General features: G+C 45.2%; 3 long non-coding RNA genes across 4 annotated transcripts; 2 read left to right on the forward strand and 1 right to left on the reverse strand.

Moving 5' to 3' along the window:
- Positions 1 to 3,372: 3,372 nt before the first annotated feature.
- Positions 3,373 to 5,433, reverse strand: LOC124659663. The gene is made up of 3 exons (XR_006989664.1): positions 5,334 to 5,433; positions 4,216 to 4,329; positions 3,373 to 3,756 (listed from the first exon to the last, which is right to left on the reverse strand). It is a non-coding gene; the product is annotated as an uncharacterized LOC124659663 (long non-coding RNA).
- A 6,105-nt stretch (positions 5,434 to 11,538) lies between these two features.
- On the forward strand, positions 11,539 to 14,008 carry LOC124668495. The gene is made up of 4 exons (XR_006991719.1): positions 11,539 to 11,766; positions 12,778 to 12,995; positions 13,674 to 13,808; positions 13,912 to 14,008. It is a non-coding gene; the product is annotated as an uncharacterized LOC124668495 (long non-coding RNA).
- Positions 14,009 to 14,396: 388 nt separating this feature from the next.
- LOC124662074 lies at positions 14,397 to 16,808 on the forward strand. 2 transcript variants are annotated; one of them, XR_006990361.1, is made up of 8 exons: positions 14,397 to 14,519; positions 14,608 to 14,880; positions 14,970 to 15,032; positions 15,122 to 15,286; positions 15,391 to 15,464; positions 15,597 to 15,686; positions 16,651 to 16,707; positions 16,791 to 16,808. It is a non-coding gene; the product is annotated as an uncharacterized LOC124662074 (long non-coding RNA). The 2 variants fall into 2 exon arrangements; XR_006990362.1 differs by having other exon boundaries at positions 14,778 to 14,880.

A 16,808-nucleotide genomic window follows, 5' to 3' on the forward strand; every position in this document is an offset into this window, starting at 1 on the left:
AGCGCGGCGCCGGCGCCGGCGCAACCGCGTAGCTGTGTGTCCGACTGATGAGCTGGTACTCGAAATCCAACCAAGGGAAGCGGATGGGGCGCTGGCTTCAGATTTGATAGATTCTACCTACTCATACAACGAATTGGTGTCCAACTTCAGGATTTGGGGTAGTTTCAGAGAAGATTTGTTGGGGAACAAGATGGTCGATGGGCAGTCTCTACATGGGAGCCGCGTAGGGACGGAGTGGGGCAGCTTTTTTTTTCAGGCAAAACACGCAACGCGAAAAGAAAAAAAAGGATGCTGAAATCGTTGGAGCACCGTAAATCTTCTTTCTCTCGCTGCTGTGATGGGCCCATCTACAGCTCATACATCCTTTTTCACTCGGCGATTGTTTTTCTCTCCCTCGGGACGGTGCACCACGAGTAAATCATAATCACTGCTTTCATTCTCTCGCGCACCAAAAGCGGCACAACCTCACGCGCGCGTATGCACGAACTTCTATGTGTATAAACTCCTCGGGACGGTGCACGAGTAAATCACTGTTTTTTCTTCTCTCGAGACGGCACAACCTCGCGCCCGCTGTTGAAGAATCGAGGGGTTCCGTTGGGTTAGCTGTCAATGGGCCTCAGTTTTGTGTACCACGAATCCACGATATTACACTCCTTGGCGCGCGCGCGCTCTCTCTCTCTGCAAACTCCTTTCTCGCACAAGTGCACTTCAGCAAATTTCAAAATTATCTTAGCATATAATCAGTGGCGGAGCGTGAACAAAACATAAGAGGGGGCCAATTTCATAAAAAGCACAGTACACATATAAAAGACGGGCGAGTCATAGAAACATCTGGCAGTGTCATGATGATGTATTTATCTTGATCACGCAAATACAACTGATAAAAATGGTTGAATTATACATGGTTCGGTTTTACCTGTGCTCATCTTGGTTACTAGGATTTTTTTTTTTTGGTTATTTTCACCTTGCCTCTTATTTTCTATGTCCATGTTCATCACTTCATGTTGCTTCTGATTTACATATTCCACTACTGCAAGAGCATCAGGAGCAGATGTACGTTTAGCAGCTTCTTCATCTTGTTTTGTTTTGAAGACTGCTCTTCTGCTGTTTCCCATACCGAAATTTGCACTAATACATCTAAAATTCTTGCTTTCCTAACCTCGGCATGGTTTTCAATACACCTCAATCCTTAATGAAATAAATAGAAAAAAGATACCTAACCTGCGCGAGGGGATTGTGGTAGGGCGCTGCAGCCTGAACTAAAGGACTGGGGCACTGGCCGGCCGGTGGCTTGCAAGTTGCAACCGTGCAGATAGCCATGAAGGGGTGAAACAGCAGCAGCACGCCGTGTGGCCGCGTCGGCTCGCCGATCGCGATGAGAAAAAATAGATTGAGGAGGCTGGCCGTGGCCCGCCGGCAGAGGGGCGAGCATGAACAAGTCACGCATGAATCAATCGAGGAGGACAGACCTATCGATCAGCGCATCAGGTCGATATGCACTCGCGGACGCGTCGCGGAAGACTGGACGATGTGGTATGTCTTTTCGTCTTCGTTCAATTGATCGTTCTGTGGTTTGCTGACTGCCGACGGGCTGGGCCACGAGCGCTAAGTATACGAAGTAGAAACAAAGTTGCATCTTCGAAGGGGGGGTCGTGGCCCAGTTTCGCCTCCACGACGCTCCGCCCGTGCATATAATAACAAATAAATGTAGCGGTACGAGTAATATTACTAGTAAATATTGCAGGTGCCTCGCTCGTGGTTACCGTGCCCCTTCAAGTGATCTCGATGCCTTGAGGACGGTCATTAGTCACGTCACTATTGTAACACTAGGCGTCCTCTCAGCTTGTTGGAAAGCCCTATCGTGTCGCCGCCTCGCCATGCATGCAAAGGCTCCTCGTTGGGCTCAGGTTGAGATCTCTCTTCCGTCCAATGTGCCTCGTCGTCGGTCTTGGGTGTCAGTTGTTTCTGCTCCTTCTATTGGTTCTTTGGCCCCATAGGACATGCAATGCACTTTGGAGAAGCACGTGAAGTTATTTCAGGAGCCCGTCCGTCCTCTTCACAAGGCCGTTCTCTCCTTGTACGGCTGGATGTTAGCGATTGGAGGCTTTCTCGAGCGAGCGGAAGCTGCGTCAGGTAGGCTCTCCCGGATGCCTAACGATCCCGTGGCTCTGCCTAATGTTGGCTAAGTGGGTGCGCGTGGACTGGGCCTTCATGGCTATTTCTCTCCTCGTGCTAGGGCGAGCTCGGCTCCGGTCTTGCAGATCATGCCTGGGCTCCTGGAGTTGTGTAGTGGTGTGCTTACGCCTACTTCTGTCGAGGAAGTGAGGCTCGGCTCACATGGGTTCTCGGATGTGGCTTAACCGATGTGTCAGGCACCCAACTTTGAGAAGTGTGGTGTTGATGATGCTGCGTTCTCTCCCTCGCCTGAGTCCGGCATGCAGGTGGTTCCTATTGGTGATGAGGTTGCTAAGTTCGGGCTATTGCCAACGGTGCCTGGAGCTGTCATCGCCAGAGAGGTTTGCGATTTTCTCGCCAACTTGGTTGTTGCATTCCCTGGATTCGCAGTTGGTTGACAGGTGCCTCCCATATCGTGGCATGTATTTTTTCGGTGTGGTGTTGGAGTGTCGTGCTCGACAGACTGTTTGTTAGTGTTGCTTTGTGTTCTCTGCTAAGTATGGTTGTGGGCGTGTTGTTTGTGTAAGCTTGATCATGTAGGTTTTTGCTCGGTTTTCTCCAAAAAAAACTGGACACCCTTTTCTTAATTAATAAACGAGATAAAGTTTTTGTCTCCGTTTCAAAAAAATATTACGCCCTCCATTTTTATTTTTACTTCTTCGTTCTGATATTACTCAAAGTCAAAGACTACCAATTTTGACTAAAAAACATCACTCGTAAATATTTATATTTAGTCAAAATTTATAAAATTTGACCCTACTCATCGTATAACACCAAGTAATCGTCAGCATAGGGATTAATAACTTCTTAGATATGTAAACAACCAATTCAATCTAGATTGAAAATAGCAACATTCAATAAATGAGCAAAACCACTTTATTTTCAGTGTTGTTGTTGACTAAAAGCTTGAATGCAGAGTATTTTAGAACAAAATTTAGGAATAGAATGTAAATTATTTCAGAACGGGCGGAGGGAGTACTCCCTAGTAGAGGTTCATTCATTCATTTGTCGAATTCAAAATTTCGTGAAACATATTCTCAACATTCACATCACAAATTTGGCCAGGTGCAACAAAAAAACGCAAATGTGTGATCACAATTCATGCATAAACAAATGCCAAGTCTACAAGCACAACAGAGCCAATTACTTGCAAACTCTCATCCTTGTATACAAATTATTACAAACCCTAACGGCTAGCCACCACCATCAGCACGATACAATAACAAAAAAGTTGGCCACCATCTCCATCTTTTTAGGCATGCTAGCACTCTAATGCTGAATTAATTACTACATTTTAGTTGCCCTGGGTGAAACAACGCCCAAATGGACGACCAACTTTGTGGCTTCTCAACTTCGCTTGCTTTCATGGCACGGAAATATAAAACAATTGCTCCAGTAGCCACAACTGAACCTGACCAACACAATCGCTCGATACAGCAACATTGTAAATAGCATGTCCATCCAGCCGGTCGCCACAACCTCAACCACGTTCACTTCACAAAGGTCACCTAATTAAGGCAGCAGCACTTACACCACTACTTCGGCTATTACGTACCACCACGGGTCCAAGAACAAGGCAACCTGCATTCATATACCCAAATCATCCGGGTGAGCAAACAGTGAACCGGCCGCATCAACATTTAGTTTCATGCTTCCAACACAAAATCACACTGCAATGTCTCTTTCTAGTGCACACGCTAAATATATAACACTAGCACTCCTCTACATACGATGCAAAGAATATGAGCAAAAGCAAAGCGAACTAGTATTCCTGCACACAAACATTCCATAAGGTCCAAGAGTAACCATTACTACTTTGCAGTCACTCTTTCGACTCCAGAATTCATTTTGGGACTCAGCTATCATCAGTGTGCCTCTTTCTACATTTCAAATTCGAACATAAATTATGGGAACTACACAGAGTGGACTAGCCAAGCCAATAAAAACAAAAATTGAATCTCATTTACTGAAACAATAAAGTGAGCTACAATTCTAGAGGCACAGGATTTTGAAAACTTAGGATGCTGCCTTACTCGGTACCTGGAATTCAAGCTTAGCAGCGACACCTTCACCCAAAACGCCTTGTTTGCTCACAAAGTAAATGGGGAAACTGATGAACTGGTGGACCTCCAAAGGGTACTTCTTCACCAAGTCCTGCAAACCAAGTTCCCATCGTAAGTAAATTATAACATGAAATTCGTTGAAAGAAACACATGTGTATCGCCATACAATGTCTTCACTACTACTACTGGGCAGAAATAACTATGATAGCAAACGAGACAAGTACATTTTAGTTGATCCCAGGCTATTCATTAGATGAAAATTGCATCATCGGGAAACAAGAATATTTTATTTGCTAATTTAAAGTAGTATATTCCCTTGCTCAAAAGGCAGAAGAATCATCAACATATACTAGGCTACTGGTTAGTCGAATTAGTATTCAGCCCTGGATTAGAAGAATTGATTAAGCTCCTACTAAGACCATCTGCACCGAAATCTCCCACTCAAACATAAATTGCCAGGATGGTGTTAACCAACGAGGACGGCCTCAGCACAAGCACATCAAGCAAATAAATCATATCCTAATCTCCTAAAATGGCACAACTAAACAGAGAAGACCATGGTGCATTCATCCACTCCTCTCTGAACACCCAATGACGCAATTATTTTTTAAGCATCCGATGTGCTCAAATTCCTACTAAAGTAAATCCAGTACCTTGATGAACATACAAACTGCAGCAACGAACAGATACTAGAAAAGGCATGGCCATATCGATTTTTTATCACAATTCAGGAGAAGATCAGAGAGAGAGAGAGAAGACAGTCTGGCGTGTTCATAAATCCTATCCTAATCCCCAACACAGCACAAGTAAACGCAGAAGATCATGGTGCGCGTGTTCATCACCTCCTCTCTGGACACCCAATGGCGCAAAAAAAAATGAATCGTCGGATGCGCTAAAATTCCTACAAACTGTAGCCATGAACCTACAAAAGTAAATCCAGTACCTTGATGAACATATACACTGCAGCAACGAGCAGATACTAGGAAAAGCATAGCAAGATCGATTTTTTTATCATAATCCAGGACATGATCAGGAGGGGAGAGAGAGAGAGAGACGGAGGGAGGTAGAGAGAGAGAAGACAGTCTGGTGTCTCACCAGCGGGCTTGGACTTGTTCCCGGCGAGCATGTCGTAGGACACGGCCATGACGGAGCGGAGCCGCTGCGGTGGATTGCTGCCGCAGAGGAGGGCGCTCTGTCGTGGATGGCGGCCCCGGGCTGCGCGTGGCCATGAAGCTGGCCACCTCGATGGAGCACGGCGAAGGAAGAGCCTTCGCCGGGGGGAGGGACCGGAGATGCATCGCAGCTCTGATGGCCGGCAGGCACTCGCCGGCGTCCAGCAGCCGCATCGCGCGGCCTCGTCCACGCGCCCGACGCGGTCCGGCGAGCTCGGCTGAGCGCCGCGCATCGCTGCACGTGCGCGCCGGCGAGCAAGCCGGCCGCGCCGATATGGTTCCGGCCATCGTGGAGGGGAGAGGAGAGGGAAAATGGGAAGAGTTAGGGTTTGGGACTGATTGCGGCTGGTTTTGTTCCCGTGGATCATAATTCATAAAGGGCCGGCCTGGGTTGGGCCAAATTTGCTATGGATCGCACCCAATTTCGCTTCTGACTGCGATTTTCCTATACCTATTCTTATTTTCCTATACATATACTGCTAGTTTCCCGCTCGTTTCCGCATATTCTATGCCATGCACCTAGTATGTTGCATGTAGTCGTACCAAGCTCATTGCACTTTTTTTTCGAAAAAAAGGACCACCAATCTATTAATCATCGTCAACAGCAGTACAAATTTGTACGTAGTAGCTCCTACATATGTGTGTTGTACTTCGATGGAACCCGACATGCACTACTAATTTGTATATTTCTTAGTGAATATATGTAGTGACCTCGCATCCGCCCTCACACTCAAACCCAAACCGTCTTCGGCACTGGCGGCGGCGCCAGGCTAGAATTCAAGGGTTGTGTATTCATTTCAATCATGGGTATTCATTTTGCCAAAATCCTTGTTATCTTTGCAAAAAAAAAAAAAAAAAATCTCAGTTTTACCTAGATTTTTGTTGTTTTGTCAAAATCACGGGTATTCGTGTGCATACACATGAATACACCTAGCGCCGCCTCTGGTCTTCGGCCTCAAGTGTCGTCGTATGCTAGCTAGGAGTTGGAAGTGAACGAGGAGTTCCGAACAAAAATGAATATGTCAAGGCACAAAATCTTGTTGTTAAACAAGATCAAGGTGGATTTCCGAGGGCCGCTGCGAGTTCATGAAGGATTGCATGAACCCTGATTATGATCAAGACCACCACCAACATCAAGCATGGAGGGCCCTCACACACCTTCGAAAATCGGCGCAAAACGACAATGCAGTAGAGGGCAACGACCATGCTAGGGTTCACCCCATGCCTCGTCTAGGGACGACGACTTGTTCTTGGCTCTATGAGTCATGCTTACATAGTTTTGTTAATTAACACATAAATTGCTAATATGGAGTTTAATAAGAATAGAGAAGATATAATGACCAAATATAGGGTTTATGAACAATTCCATGAACCCTTCGCTATTGACATGTTACAACCGCATCACGTCGTGACCACCCAATGAATTGTACGCACGGGGGTCTAGCTCCAACCGAAACAAGTCAAGAGTCGTGGCCTGCTAGGGGTGACAGTTTGCACTCAAGATACCGCGATTAATGGGATAAGTTCACCTTGTTGTCTTTCCAAATATATTTTCCATGGAATTTAAATATGTTCCACTCTTTTTTTGAGAAACACAATATAAATATAGAAGCTCACATACACGCACATACACTCTTTTATCTATTGTCCAAGTACACATTTCTATGAAAAATTCCATCTAAGGAGAAGAAGCTAGAATTCAAGCTAGAAGAAGTTAAATATTTTAATTTAACTATATATGCAAGTATCTAGTAGTTTTCTACGTAGCATGCATGTCCGGTTTAGGTTGCGTACGTACTTGGCCATGCTGGCACATGTTGATATAGTAATGGTGTCCATGCATATACATGTTCTTTTTTTGCGAATAGAACCTTGGCATTAAGAGAAACAACGAACAGTATAAAACACCCCAACAAAAATAGAATTACAATAAAAATCTTTAGATACCCTTCATCTCCAACCTCCAGACCGTGTCGACGGCGCGCCACCGCTGCCGCTCCCCCCGAGTCGGCCTGACTTTGTTGGTTGCGAGCGGGAAGTCGCCGAACGGGTCAAGAAGACCACATCCATCCCGGGGGCAAAGAAGAAGAAATAACTGCCGATGAAGCTCCATGGAGATCTGGAGATCCCCCAGCTAGAAGTCCTCGAGAACCACACTACTCCCACAAACTTCTCGACATCGCCGCCGAAATGGGGCTGAAGCTGGGGAGACTATATTGGAGAAGACGCCACCGCATCCATCTGAGCGCCGCCACACCATCCATCTGAGCGCCGCCACACCAAAGCTTAAACCTAAAACCAAAAAAACGGAGCCCACCCGCCGACGGAGACCCAGATCCACCCCGCATCCATGGCCTGAAGGCTAGAGAATAGGGGCCGATCGGCGGTGCCGGCGGGAGGTGGCCGGGAACAGAAGCCGCCTTCTTGATCGCCTGTGAGAGAAGACGTACGGAAGTCTGTCCCGGTGGAAATCCTATCTTTGATTTGTTGCATATATATGTTTTCAATTGTATTAATTTTCTTGGTTAATGTCGTTTTAACCTACCTAAGTAGTCCTTAAGCACATGGTTAGCAAGGTAATAATGCCTGGAGTACAAACACATGGCTAGGTACGTACCCTTCATCATCTAGTTTTAGCCTCCGTCTTGGCATATGGGCGGATCCATGATTTACTGGCCGGGGGTGAAGAAGATATTAATGACCATATAAAAGATACAACACATAGTCTTTTGGTCTGAGATTTCGATTGGAAGCTTTTGTATTAAAATTGTTATATACACGCAAGATTTCTCTCTAACATCTGTAATTTTGTATCCTAGATTTTTTTTCAAATGTATAATTGCAGGTTAAACTAACAATTTGAAATAATTACTAATTTACAATATGTTTGCGATGACTTAAGGAATTGTACTACTCTAATACATACATACACCATATAATACATGCAACTATCAAAGCAAACTAGTAAGTAGCAATTACTAGTTTGAGTTGATAATCAAGCTACCAAGTAGCAGCTACTACAATAATACCTTTGAGCGATCAGTGTAGGAATAGGGCGTGGCCTCATGGCGCACGACGCGGAGGCAGGTCGACAGTTGAGACATGGGCGGGCAGAAAGCTATTCATGAGTATTTAGCTGAATACCCATTAATTCCGACTAGACAAAATTGCATAGTATTCGGCCACTTATAACCGAGGAAATCTCATGCTATCCTTCAGGCCGAACATTAGCTGTATTAGCCCCAATAATATTCCCATGAGGTTTAAGTAATCTAGCCCTAGTCTTGCTCCAACGATAGAGTAGGGCCGAGGCGGTGATCGACTCAATTCTCGAGGCCGCGATGCGGCGACACCGTAGGGAGGGGAACAAGAGGCCAGATCAACCAAGGGCCAGGGGTCCCGAATTCGGTGACCTGAAGCTTGCCACAGAAGCTAGCCGAGTAGTCGGATTCGTTTCAGTGGTGAACAAATTTGAACCTTAACGTTTTCCAGTTGGATTTTTCTTGACTTTGAATACCTATTATCGACGACCTGTGCCCGCCCATGAGTTGAGAGACACGCATAGAGTCGGGAGGCCTGCCTTTGCATCTTCGCTGATCGCTGAGCCCGAGTCATTTGTCCTAGTGGCAACGGCGATGCTCATTCATGAATTCATGTGTCAATGTGATGTGTGTAGTTGGGCAGTTGGCACGCGAGGAATACGAGTAGATGAGACCGTGTAGAGAAACCTAGTCAAGCATCAAAGTCGCCTATACATGATGTTCGCGTGGATAGATGGATTGATATGTGCCACTTTGTCCTTGGCCCTTGCCCCGGCTGCATAACAAACAATGGGCGTAGCCGATATAGGGGCCTGACCTCCGCATTCCCCGGATCCGCCTCTGCATCTTCGGACGACGTGGAGACGCCACCTCCGCGGCTTTGGGTCGTGGCGGGCGCTGCATGCATAGCGACACCATCCTTTGAATTCCTTGGTGCTCGGATGGTGGCAGTCGGTGCACGTCAAGTTCTCGAAAAATATAGGAGCGATAATACCGCAATTGGTTGTTGTGGCCGTGGCTGCTGCCGATGAGCTTCTCATTGTCCTCGACAATTTGTATTAGCTTGTGCGGGCTGGAGAACCTCAAATTCATACCTAGCAATAATGTGATACGAACTCTTTTGAGTTGGAGGTGGATAATTTTTTGAGGTTGAGTGAGCGGGAATATTTAGCCGCAATCTCCCGCCCACCGCTGAATCCGTCGAGCCAATTAGATAACACGAATTGCGTTAACGCAGATCGCCCTGTTAAACTCGTTCGGAGCCGTCCATTTGGGCTTAATCCAACGGCCGGAGCCTCATACATATCAGCTCCCGAGGAGACGCACACTAATTGCGTTGCCTAGCTTCTACCCACCCTAACAACACTAATAATTCCATAAAAAAAAACAACACTAATAATTGCGTTGCTTACACTGGAGAGTAATTGCGTTGCTGAAACCAGGAGCCCTGCTCCCCCAAAAAAAATCCCCTTTCTCCTCGCTTTCGCACCCAACTTCCACCCGACGCCTCCTCTCCCCTCTCAATCTCGCCGCCGCCGCCTGCCCCTCGCGGCGGCTCGTGCCTTCCTCACCGCAGCGCCAACCTTCCTCCACGACGCGCCCGCCGCCGCCATCCTCGCGGGGCTCCCGTTGGTGGCCGCCCGAGCCATGGATGAGGACGGACAACAAGGGCGCCAGACCGTGGCTCTTGGCGCCGACTGCTGGAAATCCAGGGGGTCGACGGCGGAAGGCCTGGTGGAGGCCTGCTCGGGCTGCTGCAGCCGGCGACCACCTCCCCACGTCGGCAACATCCCTGGACCTGCTGCTCCGGACGCCGCCCCCCTCCCCATCCCGCTGCACCTCCCAGCACAGTGAGCTCCCTCTCCCCGTCCTCCTCCACGATACGTATTAGAGTGGATGGCACATTGAATCCGTTGAGCGTGTAAAAAAAGCCCCAACGATTTTGTCCTTCAGTGCATAGCCTGCAGGTTTTTCCAATCAGCAGCTGCTATATCTGTCCCTCTCTCAGTTCATAACACGTGCAGGCTAGTCTTTTGCAGCTCAACCTGGCTCCTTACTCTGTTTTAACTCAAACACAAACCAACTCTTGACGCTGCTATCTACCTGAAGCACAAACGGGATCATCTCCCATCTTTAGCAAAATGGATTTTTAGCAGTAGCTTTGACATGGTGATGAGATGGGGCCGAGGTTGGATATGAGTCTGCTGGCGATGCAAAACTTGCCTTATTTTGCTCAGGAGCTCAACCCGGCGTTTATACTACTAGTCTGCAGCTAAGCTATGCGTGCATGTCTTTGCTAGGCAACACGAGTCTGGTGACTTGTCAAAATCGGCTCGAATCATTGATTTCTACTCTGCCAGCCAGGTTTCCTCATAAGCGTGAAAATTATTTTCAGATTTTCTTTCGCCAAATTCAGCGAACCACACCGCAATTAGTCTATGCTCCTTCTAAATCCCGTTCCTTCCTATCACGTTGAATGAACGCCTAGCACTGGTGGACACATGCCGCATGGATGGAGCCGCACTGATGCTCTAGGATTAGAGTTCGGTCCCGATGTATAAGCGACGATTACTCGGATTGTTAGCCGGCCAATCTTATGCAGCGAAATAATAACACTCCTAGCCCATGTCGTTTTACTCGCTCCTGGGGAAAAAAGAAAGCTCTGGCTGCTGCCTTTCATTTTATCTGTATCCATATTGTCACTAGTAGCACATAGCTTCAAGTGTTGTGAAAGGTGCTTTGGTTCCTGAGAAGGTTGGCCTAGAGATTTTTGAAGCCCGTCCTGGTCGCGCACATACGTCCTTGAGTGATTTTTGTTACTTTTATTTCCTGTTGATGGATAAATGGGCAGGCGGTAGAGAGAAGCATGCCATGTCGACAAGCGGGAATGTCTGTTTTCACTCGATTAGAAACTTTTCGCCTTGCCATGTCTACGAACGGGTTCTTTTATTCTTTCAAAGTTTTCTCCTTATCATTCATAGGCGATGATGAAACTATCATTATTGTTTGAAGTTACTTCCATGAGTCGTTTCGGTTTTCTCTAAGGTTTCCTTACTGACTTGTTGCATCTACCCGTGGCTGCAGCTTCTCACGCTGCCTATAGAAACCTGGGGTTTCTGGCTGGGCATCGACAATGGCGGCGGATGCACCCCTGGAGTCAGCCTTTTCCACTTGTCTCTCGTGCCCAAGTAGACCTGTGGTGACCTTGCTTGGCAGCGAATGAGGGGCGCTAATGGTGTCGCCTGAGAGGACACCGAATGAGGGGCGCTAATGTCCTGTCCTCCCGTCCTGCTCAGCATCAGATATGGCGATGAGGTAGTCCCACTCTCTTCAACCCTTCAGGTTTCCTATGCATGGTTGCTACAGATGGCGTTCTGGTGTGTATTATTGCAAAATGCAAGAAAGATGCTAGGAGAGAGCAGGATTTCCGTAAGAAAACTTTCTAGGAAAATTATGTGTCTTGAGGCCAGTGTGGATGCATGTAAATGTTCCACAGTGTTCAGGTTCTGCACATGTTTTCTCTAATTTGCAGCAGATGTGTTGACAACTAGGTGGCCTTTGTGGTGTCACATGTGCTAATTCATATTTTATTGTGATGTGATCGTTGTATAAATGTACCTTCATTCATGTAGTCTTGGGTAGAGGCTTAAGCCCCTTCATTGCGGTGCGTGTTTTGTTCTGTTTTGCAAAATGGCGAGCCTCAGCTTCGCTTCTTACTCTTCTTTTCTCGTCTTGCTGGTTCTGCGTGAAGCTGTCTTGTCTTCTTTTCTCGACTTGCTAGGCATAAATCTTTGAACCACTGTTTCTCTTGACTAAACAAAAAGAAAGAAAACGCATCATCTGGGTACATGTCCTCATCTGGGTACATGTCCTTTTACTCCATGCCAAATAAAAAAAGAAAGCTTTGGCTGATTCCTTTTATTTTATCTGTATCCATATTGTTACTAGTAGCATATAGCTTCAAATGTTGTGAAGGTGCTTTGTTTCCCGATGAAGGTAGGCCTCGAGATTTTTGAAGTCCGCCCTGGTCGCGCACATATGTCCTTGATTGATTTTTGTTACTTTTATTTCCTGTTGATGGATGAATGGGTAGGCGGTAGAGAGAAGCATGCCATGTCTACATGGGGGGAAATCTGTTTTCACTCGATTAGAAACTTGTCGCCTTACCATGTATACGAATGGGTTCTTTTATTCTTTCAAAGTTTTCTGCTTATCAGTCATAGGTGTTGATGAAACTGCAATTCTTGTTTGAAGCTACTTCCACGAGTCGTTTTGGATTTCACTAAGGTTTCCATACTAACTTACTGCAGCTACCTGTGGCTGCAGCTTCTCGCGCTGCCTATTGAAACCTGGGCTTTCTGGCTGGGCACCGACATTGGCGGCAGATGCACCCCTGGAGCCAGCCTTCCACTTATCTCTCGCGCCTAAGTAGACTGGTCGTGACCTTTGCTTGGCAGCGGATGAGAGGCGCTGCGGGTGCCGCCAGAGAGGACACACCACTATCTCGTCATCTTGTCCTTCTCAGCATCAACTATGGCGATGAGGTAGTGCATCTCTCTTCAACCCTACAGGGTTCCTATGCATGGTTAATATTATGCTCAAGGATTTTTAATATTTTCTCAGGGAGAACGATAAATGGATAGTTTCGTTGTGCTCACTTACTTTTGGATTATTAGTTAAACGAGAGCTCCCTTAATTCCTGTAGTCCCTTCATTTGGGTATATGTTTTTCTCTGTTTTCTACAAGGGCGAACTTCTGCTTGGCTTCGTGTTGGATTCTTTGGGAAGATTTTCCCTGCTTTAGTGTGAAGATTTTTTACTAACAAATTCTGTCTTGTCTTCTTTCGCCTTCCCACGCATAAATCTTAAAAATCTCTGTTTTTATAGCACAAATAGAAATATGGAAAAAATGCTCTAGACTAGACAGTGTTATTAGTTTGTGACAAAGTGAGCACCACAACTGCTGCCTGTTCTTTTGTTATACATGATGATGCATTTTATTTGCTTCATACTTGCATTATATTATAGGAACAAACAGTATTAATTTATATACTAATAATTTGCACACTTTTTAATCTAATTTGTGTATTCTGAGACAACATTCTGAAAAACAGTATATATCTTTGTGGATGTCTTACTAAACTTCCAAAGCACTCCCCTGTGCTTAGGCTTATATATGACTTCCATGTCACGGCTGTGGTTGATTCTCCTGACTATACACAGGTGCTTCCTTTTGGTTTGTCAGTCATCTTTCCACAACAATCTTGCTAGCTTCGTTGATTGGATGGTGGTGTGATGGGTGCTGAATATTTCACTCAAGTTTCCATGGTACACACAGTGGCCTCTTCCTGAACGTCGGTATGCATCTCACTGTATCGTATGGTATGACGCCATCTTTCAGTTTTGCAATGACTACCATCGGATTTTACATGCTCATGTCTTAACTTCTTTTAACCTGCAGATATCTCAACTACAATGATTGCTAAACCCGGTCCTTCACCGACTTCTTCTTGCAAACCAGAAAGTTAACTGCCCTGACAGAATTGACTGGCAAAAGGTAAGTTGCATTTGTTCTTGATAATATTGCGTGAAAAGTTACGCAACCATATATTTTCTGGATCGTTCTGATTTGGATGTTTGCGTAACAGGCTAAGTGTGCTCACATGAACTTGAGGATCAAAGCCGCTCCTGGAAATTCAGAGTTCAAGATTGTTGGTTTTAGTGTCAGAAAATGCAGTGAACAAAAGTAAGAATTCCTCATAACCCTTTTATTCATTTTAACCAGTGCTTATATTGATAATTTGGAAAGGGAGCTTTACTGTTTCTAGCTTGTTCTACAATTTGTTTTTGTTTACAGTTTGTTGCTATTTACTAAGTGCTCTCTCATTGGCATGTTTAACTAGGTTTTCATGGAGGCAGATGAATGGTATTAACAGAGACACTTATACTGTCGAAATAACAGTCTCTGATTACTTTTTGAGGTACAAAGGCACATAGCTCCGGTATTCTGGTAATTTCACATGTATCCATGCGGGGAGGTCAAAGCGTCCGACATATTTGACTTTGGAGGTTTGTTTCAGCTACATCCTCACAGCCTCCTCTCTTCTGAAATTTCATTCATTATCTTAAGTTCTGATAAGAATTTTTGTATGACCAGCTTTGCACACTTGTTCCTCTGCAAAGATACGACAAAGCTTTGTCAACTCTGCAAATGCCCTCACTCGTCGAGAAATCTAGATTTTAGCTTGCTGCAGCAGTATATAACTTGTTAGCTTTAGTGTTTTTGGCAATTAACTGATGGTTCATGCTACCCTAAATGCATGGCAGTTTAACGTAGAAACTATGACTCGAACCCATGCTGATGGCACATGGCATTTCGATTGCACCAAAGTTTATTCAAATTAAATTGAGGGTCCTGCAAGCACCCAAGGTTAGTGAGAATCCACCAAGCGTAGTTGGGCATTCTCATGCTCGATGTTCTTCTGGATGTATCTAACTAGTAAGCTTTTTATCATGTAGCTGAGGGCCTGTAACAGTCAAGATATTTTGCCACACAATAGACGTTGGAATCTTGTGAACAAGGTTAGCACGTTTTCTCTCCTAACATGTCTTTATTACTTCTTGATCATCAATGGAGCTTCTGTTAATTTGATGATTCTTTCTTTTTTCAGAATTTCTTTCGGACCTGTTCTGTCAAGAGGTGGTCGGTTCCTTTCTGTGCACACTGTGATGTTCGGGGTCTTGTCCGAGACCTCCAAAGGCTTACATTATTTTTGCCCAGAAAAACCATCACACCAGATTCTTTCTGACTGGATCTCCAGAGAATGTTCCTCCAGGTAAACTGTATTTTGGTCCTACTTTCCTTATTGAGTGAAACACCGCCCTTGTCATGTAATTGTTGTGAAATGAGGGAAAAATAAGTGTTAATGTAATTCTGTAGGTACTGTGGTGGATAAGCAAGTCTGCCATCGCAAGAATTTTGACTTCTACATGTGTGAACATGCTGGCATGATTGTAAGCAATCTCTGCTTTCTCCTTTGTTTCTTTTTACCACATAACAATATGTTGGTGGTAGTTTGCAGGTCTCTTAAGTTACCGTGCAATTTATGTGGGGCTAATTGCTTTGTGTTTGTTGTGTGTGCCAAGGAACCTCAGGGCCAACACATTACCATGTTCTTCATGATGAGATCGGCTTCACTGCTGATCCTCTTTAGGAATTCGTGCATTCCCTTACACGTATGTGTTTCTTTTTTACCATTTGCATGATGTGAGGCTGTAGCTTCCATCTCCAACTGTTGTGTCTCTGCTACTCTACACAAGTAGAATTGAAGAAAATTACTCTAGGTGAAAGCTCGTGTCAATCATAAGACTTCAAATTTCATATAGTGGTCAGCAAAAGACTTTCGACCTTGTCCATCATGATTTTTGAGTCGCTGAGTCAAGTCAAGTCGCCATGGCTGCGGCTAGTGACTTGCTGACTTGACTCGGTGACTTGGCGTGATTAGTCGCCCCAAGTCGCCAAGGCAGTAAAAAGAGCACTACCCCTCATGATTCTCTCCTTTGCATAGCCAGTTGATGCGATGTGAGTAAAATTGGCATGTTAGCCAGGCCGGCCAGGCCCAACAAGGCCCAGCTAGCCTCTCCCAGCCTCACCCACTCACTAAACCTAACCCTATCACCAGAATCCTCCCGTACCCAGCCTGTTTATTAAGCTTGTTTTATTTTTGTCCATCTGCTGCATTCCTTAACTGATTTTTGAAAGATCTTATGATAAGTCATTTCTGGCACATGTTGAGGCAGCCTTACCATTCACCTATACAGTATATCATTTAAATTTCTACTTTCTTAAATCTGAAAGTGATGCTTTGCTAAGGCTGATGATTTTTGTATCAATTAACCTTAGAGTGATTTAGGGCATTTGTGTGTGTATATCTTAGTTTGCCTATTGCCTCTTCTCCCCTTTTCCCGCTTTCAGTTCCTATTAATATGATTAGTTGGCTGTGTATCTGTTTCTTCACTAACCTCATATATGAGAAAGCTAATTCAATGTAGCGAATGCAGAAATTCAACACTGGCTAGTTGTTGTTTTAACTTTACTATTCTTTTCTCTTTGTCAATGCATTTCAGTAAAATGTAGCAGATTGAACTGTATTTGTAAATTTTGCTACGATGGTCTCATGCTGTAACTTTTTGTATATAGGCTCCAAGTCCATCTTCAAACCAAACTACTAATGCTCAGAGAAGGGTTATAGGCAAGGTAAAATGCTACTACGCATACACGTACAATCAGTTGCATAAGTATTGTATGCGACAGTGTATCATTTACAACTGTATTTGCAGGAGCAACCATGCCAGGAC

Source organism: Lolium rigidum, chromosome 6 (assembly GCF_022539505.1).
Source record: "Lolium rigidum isolate FL_2022 chromosome 6, APGP_CSIRO_Lrig_0.1, whole genome shotgun sequence".
Classification (NCBI taxonomy): Eukaryota; Viridiplantae; Streptophyta; class Magnoliopsida; order Poales; family Poaceae; genus Lolium; species Lolium rigidum.